Here is an 18565-nt window from a genome sequence, read left to right on the forward strand (position 1 = left end):
TTTTTCATATTACATATACAGGCCTTCTATAAACGGCCATAAGTCTTCCCAAAGGGTGGTGGGCATTTCCAACGGGCCAAACGTGGCCTGTCATTCTATTTCTCTCTTCCAGCAGCGAGGTCTAGTAGCACGAAGACCAACCGCCCAATGGCCGCTAACCGTTCTACCCGTCGTCGTTTGGAACTTCGCTCGCCTTCCAGGCCGGTTAAGGCTTTTGTCTGTTGAGGTCGGGACTAGGTAGGTCTCGACCAATAGGGACACAGCGGTCACCGGGACCGGGTCTGCGCGGCTCCGAGGCCTAAGGAGAAGGCCGTGCCTGCGTCCTGAGGCCGCCTTGCCAGGCCCTCTGCACCCTTAGGGCCTCCGCCGCGCGGTGTTCGGGCAGCCATCAGGCTTCTTGGCTCGCCACTCCCGCTGCCACCCAAAGGCGCTGCGTCCCGGAGGCTCGGAGGGGTTTCGTTGAGGCCGGGCAGGCTTGGGCCAGGAGACCAGGCGGCCGGCAGGGTCCGGGCTGGGAGAGGCTGACGCCGCCGTCAGTCACCGAGGTGGGGTGGGGAAGCTTCACGGCCTGGGTCCGGCCAGGGGGCAGCCACAACGGGCCCCCGGTGTGTGCAGAGGGTGGGGCGCGGCCCGTCTTGGAGCCTCCAGCTCACCCGCTGGCCTGGGCCAGAGGAGCCTGGAGGGCCCTGGGGGAGCCAGCCGCGCTCTGCCTGTTGGTAAGAATCCGTATAGTTTTCCTAATGTAGTCAGTCTAAGAGGGTTGGTGTCCCAAATGGTTGATAGTGTTTTAGTTGACAATTTCAACACCTGTTAGGAGAAAAGTTCAGATTGCTAGGCCTAGATTCCTAATAAATTTTGTTTTGTTTTGTTTGAAATAGGGTCTCGTTCTGTCACTTATGCTTGGAGTGCAGTGGCTTGATCACAGTTCATTGTTGTCTCGACCTCCTGGGCTCAAGTGAGCCTCCCACTTCAGCCTCCTGAATAGCTGGCACTACAGGTTCACACCACCATGTGTGGCTAATTGAATTTTTTTTTTTTTTCAGAAACAGGGTCTCACTGTGTTGCCCTGGCTGGTTTTCAACTCTTGGGTTCAAGTGATCTTCCTGCCTCTGCCTCCCAAAGTGCTGGGATTACAGGCGTGAGCCACTGTGCCCGGCCCTAAAACGTTTTTCATAAATTTTTTAAAAGTTGGAATTTGTGGTGTGGTTTTGATTGTCTACTGAAAAAGATTGCAGTCTCCTTTGAGGTTAAAAAAAAAAAAAAAGGAAAGAAAAAACTTCAATAGGCTGTTAATAAATTTGACATTTATTGCTCTTGAAAAATAGCTGTCATCATCTTTTTTCAGGGTAATCACTTTGATCAGTATGAAGAAGGACACTTGGACATTGAGTAAGCACCAGTTGACAAGCCTACAGAATCGATCAGATGATCATTGCTTAATTTCGGGTCTTAGCCAGTTAGGTAGGTAGTGTTCGTGTGACACTTGATGTGAATGAACTTAAACTTATTAATAACCAATACAGTTTAGAATTGTTTTCTTGCATGCCATACAGTAATCAGAGTTTGGAGTGTAATGTAATATTTAATATGTTGGGAAATCAGTCCAAAAATATCTAGAAACACATTAGAATTTTGATGGGGGAAAAATATATTTTTGGCCCATACTAATATTTTGTTGAAGGTAGCAAGGTAAAGTTTAGCATTTTGTCAACTGAATAAAGGAGTAAAATGTATTTTGATCCTTTATAGATTGCCCTTTCCTGGGCAATATAATTATGTATGAAATGTTCCTACGTGGAAGTAGAATATGTATGGAAAAAATTTTTTTAAAGTTCCGTTAGAAACAGTTAAGGGCTGGGCACAGTGGCTAATGCCTGTAATCCCAGCACTTCGGGAGGCCGAGGTGGGCGGATCACCTGAGGTCAGGAATTTGAAAGCAGCCTGGCTAACATGGTGAACCCCAACTCTACAAAAATACAAAAAATAGCCAGCTGTGGTGGCATGCACTTGTAATCCTAGTTACTCCTGAGGCTGAGGAACGAGAATCGCTTGAACCCAGGAGGTGGAGGTTGCAGTTAGCCGAGATTCCACTGCACTCCAGCCTGGGCAACAGAGCAAATCTCCGTTTCAACAACAACAAAAGAAACAGTTAAGGAGTAATACATTTTATTTACCAGACTCTTGTGAAACATGGCAAGTTTGGTCTATGTAGCTTAATAAATGTCTAGTTTTTGTCAAAAGTTGATTATTTCTATCTTTTCACACTGCTTAGTTTTGGACACTGATGATATCAGCAATAGAACAAGGAGATTTATTTATCTGACTCAGTTTAAAAAAAAAAAACTTCGGTTGGACACGTTGGCTCACGCCTATAATCAATCCCAATAATCTGGGAAACTGAGGGAGGTGGATCACTCAAGGTCAGGAGTTCAAGACCAGCCTGGCCAACATGGTGAAACCCTGTTTCTACTAAAAATAGAAAAAAATTAGCCTGGCATGGTGGTGGGCACCTGTAATCCCAGCAGCTTGGGAGGCTGAGGCAGGAGAATTGCTTGAACCTGGTAGCCGGAGGTTGCAGTGAGCCAAGACCACACGATTGTACTCCAACCTGGGCAAGAAGAACGAAGCTCTGTCTCAAAAAAAAAAAAAACTTCTAAATTTTTGAATATTATTTTCATTTTGAAAAATCCATTTAATTTTTTTAAATTTTTTAAAATTTGGGATGGTGTCTCACTCTGTCGCCCAGGCTGGAGTACAATGGCACATAATCTCAGCTCACTGCAACCTCTGCCTCCTAGATTCAAGCGATTCTTCTGCCTCAGCCTCCTAAGTAGCTGAGATTACAGGCACACATCACCACACCCGGCTAATTTTTGTATTTTTAGTAGAGACGGGGTTTCACAATGTTGGTCAGGCTGGTCTTGAACTCCTGACCTCGTGATCTGCTCGCCTCGGCCTCCCAAAGTGCTGGGATTACAGGCGTGAGCCACCGTACCCAGCAAAAAGCCCATTATTTTTAAATAACACAGTCCATTGTTAAAATGTCTGAACTTGTCCTTATCGTCAGCATTTAGTATTTGTGCTTAAGTGTACATATTTAATAAGGGTTTCAGTGAGTTACTGGTAAAACGTGAGTGGGGAAAAAAGTCAGAGGAAATCTGAATCTTTATAACCGTCATGACAAGCCAGCCCCCTTCCCTTTAAGAAACACTAACTAGCTTCTTCCTCAGGAAAATATGAAGGCAATTTAGAGAGTGCAGATATTTTAACTTTAGCTTTTATTTTCAAAACCGTAACATAGTAAAGGATCAACATATATTAATGTTCCCAATTAGGTTGGTATTGTGTGTATTTGTGTGTTTGTGTTTGGGTGTTTACAGAAATTTACACAACCTGGGGTGTTCAACATTTTTCTTCCATAGCAGTTGGCCCGTATTAGCTAGGCAGCCATGATCTGGTTAGTATTGCACGGCCTACCTTTTTAAAATTTCTTCTCTTCTTTCTCTCCACCTCCCTTTTTTTTTTTTTTGAGACGGAGTTTTTGCTCTGTCGCCCAGGCTGGAGTGCAGTGGTGTGATCTTGGCTCACTGCAACCTCCGCCTCCTGGGTTCAAGCGATTCTCCTGCCTCAGCCTCCTGAGTAATTGAGATTATAGGCGCCCACCGCCACGCCCTGGCTAATTTTTGTATTTTTAGTAGAAATGAGGTTTCCCCATGTTGGCCAGGCTGATCTCGAACTCTTGACCTCAGGTGATCCACCTGCCTGGGCCTCCCAAAGTGCTAGGATTACAGGCATGAGCCACGGCGCCTGGCCTCCACCTCCCTAATTTTGTCCTTCTGGTCCAGTGAACTCTGTATAGAATACCTTCTGCCTTAATGTGCTAGCATGATGCTAGACTTAGGCATGGCAGTAATTGATGGCACATGTGATAATGTTGCAGAGGGAGAATTCTCATCGGCTGTTTCACTGAAAGCCTAGTCTTGTGTTTTGACATACGGATAAAATGCCAAGCTCACTTTGCTAAGTTAAAAATCACTGGTTTGTGCCTTGTTCTGTATTATTTGGGGGATTATCACAAGGCAGAATTTTGTAATGAAATCTGTAGACTAGATCAGTATCTTGTATTTGAAAAATAACTTTTGCCTTTTAATTTTAAAAATTGGGGTTCAAAGTTTAAGAACAGAGCCATCGGAATCAACTCCCCAGTACCATATTCTACAAGGTGCGTGGTTGGTTAATATTCTTACACAAGCTATAATTCTGTCGGTACTCAACAGTAGTAGGAAATTTAATTAGATGAAATTTGCAAGCTAGTATTCATTATTAATATACTCAACAAAGACTTTTTTAAACCACTAAATTACATTATATTTAATATTTTTTTAAGCCTTCTTAGAGGGCTACATTGAAAGATTTTTGGAAAATTTATTCCTGTGGCACATGAGGCTAATGCTATTTTACCTCTCACAATGTCCAGGATTTTTTTCTAGCACATGTTATAGGGAAAACACGATCACAGGCAGTCTAATTGAGTAATCATTGTTGAATAATCTCAATGAGTAGGAGTAGAATTGATACATGCCTTGATTATTAAATAGTGCTACCTTCTCCACTTAAAATAACAAACAGTATATAGTACTAAGGCTGGATATTTAATTTTTAAAATAAATAAATGCATATTCAGAAATGTGTGTTAGTAATTATGCTTCTAATGAAAATTTACTTCTGAAACACATAAATATATGTATTATTTGTGATGTGTTAATTTAGGTAGAAGGAGGAGGAGCTTCATAGCCTACATTGAATTAGATAGAAGTAGGACACAGGATCTGGGAGAATAAACAAATATGTGAGACAAAATAAGAAAAAAAGAAGTAGGACACACTAGATTAGAGAGATCTTATTTCTGTTGCCTGGTCATTTGGAAGTAAAATTTTAAGTGTTTTTTTTTTTAAACTTTTTTTTTTTTGAACCAGAGTCTCTATCACCCAGGCTAGAGTGCAGTTATGTGATCTGGGCTCACTGCAACCTCCGCCTCCCAGGTTCAAGTGATTCTTGTGACTCAGCTTCCCAAGTAGCTGGGACTACAGGTGCCTGCCACCATGCCTGGCTAATTTTTTTTTTTTTTTTTTTTTAGACATGGTCTCATTCTGTGGTTCAGGCTGGAGTGCAGTGGCACAGTCTCGCCTTACTGCAACCTCTACCTCCTGGGTTCAAGCAATTCTCCTGCCTCAGCCTCCGGAGTAGCTGGGATTACAGGTGCCTGCCACCATGCCCAGCTAATTTTTGTATTTTTTCAGTAGGGACAGGGTTTCACCATGTTGGCCAGGCTGGTCTTGAACTCCTGACCATAGGTGATCCACCCACCTCAGCCTCCCAAAATGCTGGGATTACAGGTGTGCATCACTACTTTTACTTTGTTAAAAGTTATTTTCTTGTGCCTCCTTGTGTTACCCATCATCCTTAAGCCTATTGGATTTTTGATGAATGTTTATAAAACCTTACCTTAAGCCTATTGGATTTTCGACAAGTGTTTGTAAAACCTTTTTTCTTTTATTGGTAGGAAAGGGGACCATACTGAATACTAGCCCTTCCTGCAGAGTCACAGAGCTGCCTCTTTTCCTCCAAAAGCAGATAGTTTGAAATGATGGGAAGGGTCCAGATTTTCTGTATTGCTCATTCACTTCCCCTAGGAGGTTGGTGAGGGGAGCAGATTATGGGAGAAGTGTCTATTGTTTCTGTTGCCTTTGTTATGATTGGAAGGACTTAGAGTGGCATATTAAATATTTTATTATAGTCCCTGAGGATTTAAAGAACAGTTTTAACCTAAAGTTTTAGAAGAGAAATTCCACTACCATTTTCTATCAATAGCTTTTTTCTGAGAAGATGACAGTCATCCTCTTGAGTGGTTTTGTAAAAGTGATACTAATGTATATAACCTTAATTTTTTCTTTATTTTTTTCCCCTCTCCCTTTGACCTTTGCTTTCCTTTCACTGTTGTCAATCAGAAGACATTGCTCTTGAGTTTCTCAGCTGGTCTTTACTCGTGAATTACTCATGCTTTCACTCTTCTTTAGTAAATACATTACTTACAAGCAGTGAATTGAAAACCAGACAAAAAAAAAAAAAAAAAAAAGGCCTTCAGTGATTGGACAGTTTCTTACTTTGTGTTACATTTAACTGTTCTTTTGACAGCCCAATTTTTAAAGCCAGGTTCATATGGAAATGCTTTCACTCCACTTGCACTGCTTTTGGAAATAGCATACTGCTTCATCTGTCTGTTTATTTTAGTGCATTCATAATATAACACAGTCAGCATAATGTCTCATCACCACTTAGCCAAGCATTGAGTTTTCTTAAAATAAAAAAAAAAAACAACCGTAATAAAATTTTGATCTCACTGTTTTTTCAGTTTGATATTGGCTGCATGCTAGTTAAGTATTATACACGTACACATACACACACATACACGTACACATTGTTTTAAACCAATCAAGTCTGGCCTGGATTTAGTGCTGATTGTTTTTTCATTTCTAGTGGTGGGGCAGTCTTACACTTACAACTTACTTTGTATCATGAAAATACAAAAAATTAGCTGGGCGTGGTGGTGGGCGCCTGTAGTCCCAGCTACACAGGAGGCTGAGGCAGGAAAATGGTATGAACCCAGGAGACAGAGTTTGCAGTGAGCCAGGATTGCGCCATTGCACTCCAGCCTGGCGACAGAGTCAGACTCCGTCTCAAAAAAAAAAAAAAAAAAAAGATGAACATTCTCTGTAGCTTGGGTAGTAAAACTGAGGCATTTTATTGTGAAATATTAAAATGGTGCATTCTGTGTGTATACATACAGGAGTGTGCCTATGTAGTTATGTTTGTATTTGCTTGACCATGAAGATAAAAAGTACAAGTGATGCTGTTTTATTTGAAGCCTGAGCACTTCTGGTTTCCTAACCAGAAATTGCTATCTGGTTCTTCTAATGGAATGGAGGGCTTTTCCATTCTCAGACCGTCCAACTCTGAACTTGCTCTGAATCTCAAATCTTTCTCTTCACAGAACAAACATTCAAATGCTTTTCTTCCTTTTTTTTTTTAAAAAATATTTATTTATTTATTCATTTATTTATTTATTTTGAGATGGAGTCTCACTCTTGTCACCCAGGCTGGGGTCTCGGCTCACTGCAACCTTCACCTCCCGGGTTCAAGTGATTCTCCTGCCTCAGCCTCTCAAGCAGCTGGGATTACAGGCCCTCACAACCACACCCAGGTAATTTTTGTATTTTTAGTAGAGACGGGGTTTCGCCATGTTGGTCAGACTGGTCTCTACCCCTGACCTGAGGTGATCCGCCCACCTCAGCCTCCCAAAATGCTGGGATTACAGGAGTGAGCCACCGCACCCGCCTCTCAAGTGTTTTCAAGTGTTTTTCTGTATATTAGGTTCATTAGCACCAACTTCATGACTTCTAAAATGTGACTGCTTTCATGTCCAGATAGCTTGAATACAGGTATCTACCAATGATATGAGGTGGATAATAAATAATACGACAGTGTTGCTTATTTCTCAAAAAAAAATTTTTTTTTCCAATTATATTATACCCTCCTCCCCAAGAGGTGGGCAGAAAAGCATTGTTAATCTTTTTTTACAGATGAGGAAAAACAAGATCAGAGGTGCTAACAGTGCTACAGCCTAGTGCCAGGTCTTCTGTCCCCAATTCTAGGTTCTCACCATGACGATGTTTTTCTTTTCTCACAATCTTTACTTCTTCCTCTGACCCTCCCCACCACCCAAAATACTTTTAATTCTGGAAAAGAAACCCAGCTTCACACTGCTACACTTGACCTTATTGCAGTCAGAAGCTTTGGATGACTCCTCATCCAAAATATTAGAGATGAAATGAAAGCAAAGTAGGCATCTGACAAAAGTTGATTTTTCCCTTCTGCATTTTAGGACCTCAAGTAATGTTTTTCCAGAAACTGCTATTATACCATAGATTCACTGTACCTTCAACAACATAGGCTTATGATCTGGCAAATTAAAAAAAAATTTTTTTTTTGTACAGTTGCAAGATTTAATAGAGTGAAGACAGAGCTCCCATACAAAGGGAGGGGACCCAAAAAGGGTAGCCATTGCTGGCTTGAATGCCTGGGTTTATATCCCAATCATTGTCCTTCCTCCTGTGCTCTCAGGCAATAGATGATTGGCTATTTCTTTACCTCCTGTTTTTGCCTAATTAGCATTTATTGAGCTCTCTCTACTATCTGATTGGTCAGGTGTGAGCTAAGTTGCAAGCCCCATGTTTAAAGGTGGAAGCGGTCACCTTCCAAGCTAGGCTTAGGGATTCTTAGTTGGCCTAGGAAATCCAGCTAGTCCTGTCTCTCAGTCCCCCCTCTCAACAGGAAAGCCCGAGTGCTGTTGGGGAGGTTGGCTGACGACCGCTCTAACTGCTTCCTGCTAAATTGGGGCACAGTAGGGGTTGTGCAGTTGAGATTTCCTCAGGAGGAGTGCCTTCGATGTCATTAACATCGAAGCATGGACTAGCTAGTGGACCGGTCCAGCAGTCTGCGGTAGATCTTATTCATGGACTGCATCTGGGGCTCCATTTGAAGAACCATTTGTAGTTTTACAGCTTTGATTCTGGAAGAGACAAACTTAACAAGGAGGTTAAAGATACAGGGTCCAAAGAGGAGTAGCAATATTATAACTGCTAGAGGTCCTAAGAAGGGGAGAATCTGCGGCATCCATTGGCTGAGGAGGCCCCAGGGTCCAGTGTTTTGAAGCTCCTCTGCTCTACATTGTATTTGATATTGAATTTCTTTAACTTTCTTGGTGATGATTCTGGATTGATTAACATTATAACAGCATTCTTCCCCTAAAAATAAATAGGTTCCCCCTCTTTTGGCAGTTAGCAAGTCTAAAGCTCTTTGATTTTGAAGGACTACTGCTGCTAGGGAGTTAAGTTGATCTTGCAAGGTGACCAGGAAGTCAGCAACCCGTTCCATGTCACCATTTAGTTGTTGAGATAATTTGTAGTAGAACTGAGTAGAGGCTGTGATACCGCCAATGCCAGTACCTAGTCTGCCTAGCACTCCTGCTCCAATAACAAAAGGAAGAATGGGTACTCTTTTGTTGCAGGGCTTAGGTACGACATGATTGTATAAATCTTGTTCAGTGTAGATGGTCATAGGGGGCACTAAGAATGAGAGGAAGCACATAGATTCTGAAGAGCCATTCAAGCAACTATAGGCTGAGGTACCACAGACTTTTTTGTCCTGAGGGTAGGCAGACCATTTGTGTGGGCGGAGTTACCTACCCGATGCACTGGGAGTTGGTTGTGTCTATAGTAAATTGCTACATTTTACACAGGTGAGGTTTGAGGTATGGGTTATTTCCAGATTGGAAACAAGAGGTCCTACTAAAACGGAAATGGTGTTTATTTATGTACTGAAGTTGTTCCATTGTTCAGGTACAGGGATTGAAATGTATGACCTGAAGTGCAGGGGGAGGCACATCCAACAGTTAGTAGGGTTTTGGGTTGAGACCTCATGGAGCCCAGTGAGGGTGGTATTAAATAGGCTTACCAGGCGAATATGGGTACAGAGGGTTTCATGTAGTTTTGAGAGATCTAGTCCTTTGTAGGGGTTAGGGGTGCTGTGTACCCAGGTCAGTTGGGAGATTACATCCTTTACGTGTTTTTCTCTTGCCTGATCTTGAACTCCACCCCATCAGACATACTGGTATGGGTGAAGTAAGTCCAACAGACAGTGGCTCCAAGTCCTCCAGGACAACTAGAATTAATCATTTTCCTTGTCCAATAATGAGTATTTGCATGCTTGCAAAGAGTGGCAGAGTTATAGCAGTTGCTGGGTGCGGGCAGTGAAGGTGGAGGTTCCCTTAGATAAACTCCTATAAGATGGGGCATCAATATTTCCAGGATGCCGCATTCTCCATATAAACTCTTGGTAAGGTGAGCTACTGGTCGTACAGTGGCATGGAGAGGGTGCAGTGAGAGTGAAAGGGGGTAAGAGAACAGTGAAGAGAAAAATATGATAAGGGAGGGCCATGGGGATTTACAATTTTAGTTACTTTCCTCACGGTTGTCTGACAGCCACAAGTCTCCTTTAGCAGTGAGTATGCCGTTCACATCATGAGATGTCCACACAGTAAGATCTCTTCCCTGTATTATTTTAACTGCTTCAGATACTAAGACTGCTACTGCCGCCACTACCCGTAAACAATGAGGCCAACCCTTTGCCACTACATCAGTTTCTTTACTCAGGTATGCCATGGGTGGCAAGCTCCTCCCTCGGACCTGTGTAAGGACACCTAGAGCTATTCCTATTTTTTCTGTGACATATAAAGAAAAGACTTGCCCCATTGGCAAGCATAACACTGGGGCTTGGGTTAGGGTCTTCTTTAGGGCCTGGAAAGCCACTTCTGCTTCAGATGTCCATCTTACTAAGTGGGTATTGGCTTTCTGAGTTTCCTTAATTAGTGTATATAATGGCCTGGCTATTTCGCTGTACCTGGGAATCCATATTTGGCAGAAACCTGTTATGCCAAGGAACCCTCTTAGTTGCTTTAGGGTTTTGGGATGAGGATAAGCCAGTATAGGCTGGATACATTCCTCACTGAGGGCCCTGGTGCCTTTGGAGAATTTTAGCCCTAAGTATTTAACCTGCTGTGAGCAGAGCTGAGCCTTTGGTTTAGAAACCTTGTAGCCACAGGTAGCGAGGAAATTTAAGAGTGCTTGGGTGGCTTGATGGCACAAGGTTTCTGAACGGGCAGCTAAAAGTAAATCATCCATGTACCGAAGGACAAGAGTGTCCAGGTATGAGAACTGGCTCAAGTCTTGGGCTAATGCCCGGCCAAATAGATGGGGGCTATCCCTGAACCCTTGGGGTAAAACAGTCCAGGTAAGTTGAGACGTTGGGTTCGAAGGATCTTCAAAGGCAAACAAGAATTGAGAGTCAGGATGTACAGGGATACAGAAAAAGGCATCCTTAAGGTCCAGGACTGTAAACCACCCTGCTTCCTCTGGTATTTGGGAAAGCAGAGTATAAGGGTTAGGTACAGCTGGGTATAGAGGGACAACAGCCTCATTGATAATCCTGAGATTTTGCACTAACCTCCACTGTCTGTTGGGTTTCTGTACTTCTAAAATTGGAGTATTGCAAGGGCTATTGCTTGGTTTTACTAGGCCTTGGGCTTTTAGGTCCTTAACAGTCTTTTGGAGTCCTTGTTGGGCCTCAGGTCTAAGGGGGTACTGTCTTTGGTAGGGAAAGGAGGCAGAATCCTTCAGATTAACTTGAAAAGGATGGGCATTCTTTGCTCATCCATATTGTCCTGTTGCCCAGACTTCAGGATTAATTCCTTCCTCAAGCAGGGGACAACAAACGGGTGTTCCTTCTCCTCTGTTCAGGTGTATAATGGCCCCTGCTTTTGCTAGAAAGTCTCTCCCTAACAAGGGAGTGGGGCTTTCAGGCATAATTAGAAAAGCATGTGAAAAGAGTAAAATTCCCCAGTCACAGCTCAGTGGCTGGGAGAAGTATCTAGTGACTGGCTGTCCTAGGACCCCTCAGATAGTGACAGATCTGGAGGACAGTTGTCCGAGACAGGAGAGTAAGACTGAGAAGGCCGCAGCAGTGTCCAGGAGACAGTTAACCTCCTGGCCCTCAATGGTCAGGCATACCTGGGGCTCTGTGAGGGTGATGGCATGGGCTGGTGCTTGCACCGGGCACCCTCAGTCCTGCTGCTGGATCATCTGGTTAGTGGCTTCTGACTCAGAGGACCCTCATGCCCTGGGGCAGTGGGCCTTCCAGTGATTCCCTTGACATAAGGGGCATGGAAGAGGGGGTGGCTTATTTCTACTTGGAAAATCTTTTTTAAAGTGCCCTTGCAGACCACACTGGAAGCAAGCCCTATTAGTTAAGCATTCAATTTTCCCAGCTTTTCCCTTTTCCAGAGCCTCCAAAGTCCACTTGCCTGAGGGCCATGACTAAAGCGGTGGCCTTTTTTTATCCCATTTGTCCCGTTCCGTCTGCTCCTTCTGATTTCTATTATAAAAAACCAAGGTTGCCAAGTTCAATAGGGTTTCTAAGTTCTGCTCCAGGCCTAAGGCAGACTTTTGAAGTTTTTTTTCTAATGTCTGCAGTTGACTGAGTGATAAACTTATTCTTTAAGATTAGTTGGCCTTCAATAGAGTCAGGTGACAGGGAGGTATGTTTCCTCAATGCCTCCCTTAGTCTCTCCAGAAAGGCAGTAGGATTTTCTTCCTTTCACTATGTTATAGTGGACATCATTGAATAATTCATAGGTTTCTTCCTAGTTTTCCTTAGTCCTTCCAGCACGCAAGTTAGCGAATGTCTGTGGCACCAATCTCCATGTTCTGATTCTGTGTCCCAGTGAGGGTCTACACTGGGAACTGCCTGCCGGTCTGTGGGAAATTGTTCTCTTTCCTCTGTTGTCATCCTGTCATTGACCTGACTGAGATACCAGAGACCGCCAAACTCTCGGGCTGCAGTTATGGCGGCACTTCTCTCATTTGGGATTAGCGTCTGATTTAGCAGTAACATTATATCTCTCCATGTCAGATCAAAGGACTGTCCTACCCTTGTAAAACATCAATATAGCCATCAGGGTTATCTGAGAATTTACCTAGGTCTATTTTTTTTTGCTTTAAGTCTGAGAGAGAAAAAGGTACATGCACTCTGGCTGGGCTGAATTCTCCTCCTCCCACTGCTTGGAGGAGGCATAATCGGGAAATACTGGCACTTTTTGGTTCATTGTTTACCCCTTTGTCTATCTCCTTTTTGACCGTTTGGGTTGAAGTGGGGTCCTTATTAGTTGGGGAAGGAGTCAGGGGGACGCTAGGGTAGGGAGGTGGACCCTGAGGGCTTCCTGTAGGGCATAAATCATACTTTTTACATAATTGCGAGTTGTCTCTTAATGAAAAGAAAGTTTGTATGTATGGCACTTCACTCCATTTGCCTTCTTTTCTACAAAAGAGGTCTAGATGTCAGATGGTGTTATAATTTATACTTCCTTCAAGAGGCCAGGTTTCTCCCCGTTGAAGAGGATATTGTGGCCAGGTGGTACTGCAGAAGAATATAAGTCATTTCCTTCTTAGCGTCTGAGGGTCAAATTGGTCCCAATTCTCCAGAATACATCTTAGGGGCACTTTTGCCTTGGGGGGAATGTTTCCCATCGCTTTGGAGATCCCTTCGTTGTTGCCAAATATTACGGGGGAGTCCTTGCTCCCAGAGCTCCCAAGATGGTGGCGGGCTGCTTCCAAAATGGTGGCAAGCCTTGTGTTCTCGGCCTCACGGATTCCAAGGAATGGAATCTTGGGCCATGCAGTGAGTGTTATAGCTCTATTTGAAGCCGTGGGTCATGGAAGAGAACCGTGGAACCCAGTGACTAGTGTTCAGCTCCATTAGGATGAACCTGGGCACTTAGCTGTGCAGGAACAATGGCAAGCCTTTAGCCTGATTGGGAGTGGCAGTGGGTGCCTCGCTGGATCAGGAGCACAGCAGATACCCTGCCAGATCCAGAGGGATGGAGGTGAGCGGCGAGTCTGCAACAGTGGCAAACAGCAATGGTGGACGGCAAGCGAAAGCTCAACTCGAGCCGTAACAAACACGGACCAAAAGAGAGTGCAGTTGCAAGATTTAACAGAGTGAAGACAGAGCTCCCATACAAAGGGAGGGGACCCAAAGAGGGTAGCCCTAAAAATCTCTTAACCTACACCCCAGATCCCTGTCTATATTTAAGAAAAGAATCTAGGGTGGACACAGTGTTTTTTTCTGTGTTGAGTCTTCTGTGATGGGGCTAGGATTTGTGGGAGCAGAGAACCGTGCAGGTGGGTGGAGCAGGCCGGATGAGGATCTATCAGCAATGGGAGGAGGCCTCCACTTTAGCATCCCTGCCCCTGCTCCTCTCAGAGGGTTGCCTTTCATTGCATTCAGCTGTGATGGTAGCAAGAACACGGGCACACTGAGGATGAGGAGAGAGGGAGCCTTGTGCTCTCTCTGTATCTGAGGGAGGGCAGCACAGGGAACGGAGCAGTCTGCAGAGAGGCCAGCTCATCAGGGAAGTGGCTGTCTTCCACCTTGGGTTTTGGCTGAGCGCTGGGCAATTGGCCCCTGGGATCAATGGAATAATCCTAAACAGAGCTACTATATGTCACACTATGGAATGTTCCAAGTAGGTGGCCATGTTTTCAAAAGATGTCTTTCTTCCTTTTGTTGTTGCCATTTCATAGGTTTAGGTTTGGGTGTATGTTTCTCTTCTCTGACTGGCACTTGAATGTTTGCTGACTCCTACTCTGTGTGACCGGGGCATACGGCTGTGAGCTGATGCATGCCGTCCTATCATCTTTCATTATCAAAGCAGTCTCTTCTTTTTTGACAGTTTAAAGAAGCATCTGTAGGGAATCCAGAAGGAGCCTTCATAAAGGTGTTACAAGCCTGGAAGAAGCACAGGAGCACTGAGCTGACTACTGAGCCGGAGGCGCCCTCAGACAGCAATGACATCAACTTGTCAGGCTTTGGGAGTGAGCAGCTAGACTTAGTGCCAAGAGCTTGCCTTATTTCTCAGCGAAAAATCTATAAGATGTGGAATCAGTGTTACGTTCCTTAAACTGCTTTTTTCAAAAGTACTAGATGGAGGTAGGCCCCTGGGTATTTTGAAAAACAATACAAAGAGCCCCTCTCTTCAACCTGCCTCCAACAACTCAACTTAAGAAAATAAACTGGGAAAGCTTTCTTTTCTGGAAAATGTGTTAGATGCAGAAATTCAAGAAAAACTCAATGAAGATAAAAGAGAAGAAAAAACTGCCATGCTTATACAGTCCAGCCTTCTAGGTAACAAATTTAAACGCCAAATATTTGAAAAGAAATTAGAAACTGCTCAATTACAGGAAAACAGCCTGGCAAAGATTCCAAATGTCGGCAAAAGCCTACGGAGAGTGAACAGAGTCCTCATGGGCCCAAGGAGCATCCAGAAAAGGCACTTCAAAGAGGTGGGAAAGCAGAGCATCAGGAGGGAATGGGGTGCCCGGGCATTCGTGGAGAACGCTGCCAAAGAAAAACGGCTTGGGAGTCCAGCCCCAAGGGAGCTGGAACAGCCTCACGATGAGCAGGGGCCCAAGAAGTTAGCAGGAAACGCTGTCTACACCAAGCCTCCGTTCACACTAGAGCATAAGGCGGCAGTCTTCTCTTTGTTGAAACCCTTCTCCATGGGTGTGCCTTCTGCCTCCACCCCTGCAAAAGCCCGACCTGAGGTCAGAAACAGATGGAAAGACTTAACTTATGCCATTTTGGTTTTAGAAGATGCAAAGGCTAGATGCAATCGTACATTCTAGAAAAAAATACTGCTTTCTTAAAAGTTGCTCCCATGTGGTCCACAGAACACCCAAGGCCAAAAAGAGTCAAAAGTTCAGAAAGAAAAGTTCTCTCAATAGACTGATGCTCACAAAGAGGCCTCCATTCTCTGCAGCAAACAGCCTCATAAATTCCCCTTCACAAGGGGTTTTTTGTCTTTAGGAGACCTGAGTCCTCAGGAAAATCCTTTTCCAGTAGTATTTGCTCCTTCAGAACGTTTTATAGAGAACACTAATGTAAAAAACACCACAGCAAGAAATGCCTTAGAAGAAAACATTTTTATGGAAAACACTACTATGCCAGAAGGCACCATCTCTGAAAACACAACCTACAGTCATCCTCCTGTGGCAGATTCCACTGGGACTGTGTTCAACTTAGAGACAACTGTTAAACACACCAGTGAAACACAATGGGAATACAACAACATGGGCACTGGCTTGTCCCCCAAGCCCAAAATCTTCTACTACCCGTTGCCCTTGTCCCCAGGTGACCGGTTTGAAATTCAGCTAAACCAGCAGCTATGGTCCCTCATCCTCAACAACGATGTGAGAAGGCTCATTTCTCATGTTATCCAAACCTTGAAAATGGACTGCTCTGAGACCCACGTGCAATTGGCCTGTGCCAAGCTCATCTCCAGAACAGGCCTCCTGATGAAGCTTCTCAGTGAGCAGCAAGAACTGAGAACTATATTAATGAAAGCACAGAAGCCCAGAGTGAACAGAAAGAGCAGGACCACACAGAAACACGAGACCCAGACTTTCTCATCATTTAGCATATGCCAGGAATGTTGGGGTGATCAGACCCAACACCAGGTCATGGGGACTATGAAGTCTGGTGGAGTCAAAGGAATGAGACAAGACAAATTAAGAGAACATAGGGTGGGTCCAGGGGGCCAATGCCAGTATGGAGGCTGTGAAGGCTCTTCGAGGGCTCTGGGAGCCCACACTATTTATTGGTAATCAAACAAAGAAGCAGGTGGTGAGGACGTGCGGATGTGGGGATAACAGGTGAGGACGTGAGGAAGTGGGGGTAGAAAGGCAGCAGTGCATCAAGCATAGCTGTGATGGCTTAGCATATGCTGTGCCACTTGAGATAAGGGAGACAGATTCTTCTAATTCAAGATACAATCAATTTATGATCTTGGGAGAGAAAGGAGCAAGGGGCCAGCGAGTCTGGACACATTCCAGAGGCTACAAGGGGTTTTATGCCCTGAGCCCTGGGTTCTCTCCAAGCCACAAGGGGTTTTATGCCCTGGACTTAGATTATAGTGTGGCAGGGCAGCCTTCCACCCTTTGGTGCAGAGCTGGGTGTTCCATAGGTCACAAGGGGTTTTAGACTCTGGACCCAGCACATGTTCCAAGACTCTTTTACATTATGTCAGACAAGCAAGCCCTGCCTCAGCCCTTCCACCAACAAGGAAAGTGCCCACACAGGAGAACCTCGACTCCCAGACCATAGCTTGTCTTGGCCACGTAACTCTGGCCATGACAGTGATCTCCCACTTTGCTCATTTAGAGAGTGAAATAGATTAGTACACAAGATAAACTGTAGGCCAGGTATGATGGCTCATACCTGTACTTCTAGCACTTTGGGAGGCTGAGGTGGGTGGATTGCTTGAGGTCAGGAGTTTGAGACCAGCATGGCCAACATAGTGAAACCCTGTCTCCACAAAAAAATATAAAAATTAGCTGGTTGTGGTGACACATGCCTGTAGTCCCAGCTACTCGGGAGGCTGAGGTGGGAGGATCACCTGAGCCCAGGGAGGTCGAATCTGAGGTGAACCATGATCGCACCACTGTACTCCAGCCTGGGCAACAGAGTGAGACCCTGCCTCAAAAAATAAAAAAGAACCTGTAAGCTACTCACCTGGAATACTGGGGTATTGAATAGTTAGCTTTCATGCCCTTAGTTTTCTTAAAAAATTGTTCTTTCCTTTTTTTTTTAACTTCACTAAAGAAGTTCCAGGATATGGCTATAACAAACTCATCTTGGCAATATCTGTGACCGTAATACTAATGATTTTGATTATAATTTATTGTCTCATTGAGGTAAGGACAATAATTAATTCAGGTTTTCAGAATGCAGTCCTGTCTTTGTGTGGATTCAGAGCCCACAAACTCAAAACCAAAGCCACTTTCCCACCTGCTGCTACTTGACACTCTTCTTCAGTCGTTTAAGGCTGAGGTATGCTTCCTTCGTCCTGTGTACTTTCAGCCCAAAGTGAGACTTTTGAGTTGGGAAGAGATACTTCTGAATTAGACTACTGATCAGTGTCACCTAATTCTAATCCCAACCACCTTTATTCTAGGCAGACCATACTCACTGCCATGCTTACCCTTCTGTTGGGCACCTTTGTCCTCCTTCCTGTTGGCCTTCTGGTTCCTACCCAACTGTCCAGTCCATAGGCCTCAATAACTCATTTTTGCCCACCCCTGTGGTAGCATTTTCTGTCGCCTTTATCTACTCAAGTAACCGCTTTATCACTTATTATTCTGTATTTTCATTTATAGGATCTTACCTAGCCATATGGCCTGCTGCCTCTGCCAATTTAAAAATAGCATTGAGGTTGTTTGCAAGACAGTCAAGCTGCATTGCAATAGTGCATGTCTGAGAAACACCACACATTGTCATGAGTCCAAACTGCCTGGTGATAACTTGTTACATTATTTTAAGTATTTGTTTTTAAATTTTTTTGTTTTTTTATTTTTTAAAATTTTTTATTTATTTATTTATTTTTTTGAGACGGAGTCTCGCTCTGTCACCCAGGCTGGAGTGCAGTGGCCGGATCTCAGCTCACTGCAAGCTCCGCCTCCCGGGTTTACGCCATTCTCCTGCCTCAGCCTCCCAAGTAGCTGGGACTACAGGCGCCCGCCACATCGCCCGGGTAGTTTTTTGTATTTTTTAGTAGAGACGGGGTTTCACCGTGTTAGCCAGGATGGTCTTGATCTCCTGCCCTCGTGATCCACCCGTTTCGGCTTCCCAAAGTGCTGGGATTACAGGCTTGAACCACCGCGCCCGGCCAAACTTTTTTATTTTTATTTTTATTTATTTATTTTTTTTAGTAGAGACGGGGTTTCACCATGTTAGACAGGATGGTCTCAATCGCCTGACCTCGTGATCCACCCGTCTCGGCCTCCCAAAGTGCTGGGATTACAGGCTTGAGCCACCGCGCCCGGCCAACTTTTTTATT

At 44.3% G+C, this 18565-nt stretch overlaps 1 pseudogene; it reads left to right on the plus strand.

Moving 5' to 3' along the window:
• The first annotated feature begins 278 nt into the window (after positions 1-278).
• On the plus strand, positions 279-16282 carry LOC102130805 (leucine-rich repeat-containing protein 37A3-like; annotated as a pseudogene).
• Positions 16283-18565: the final 2283 nt, after the last annotated feature.

The sequence above is a fragment of the Macaca fascicularis genome, chromosome 16, assembly GCF_037993035.2.
Source record: "Macaca fascicularis isolate 582-1 chromosome 16, T2T-MFA8v1.1".
Lineage (NCBI taxonomy): Eukaryota > Metazoa > Chordata > Mammalia > Primates > Cercopithecidae > Macaca > Macaca fascicularis.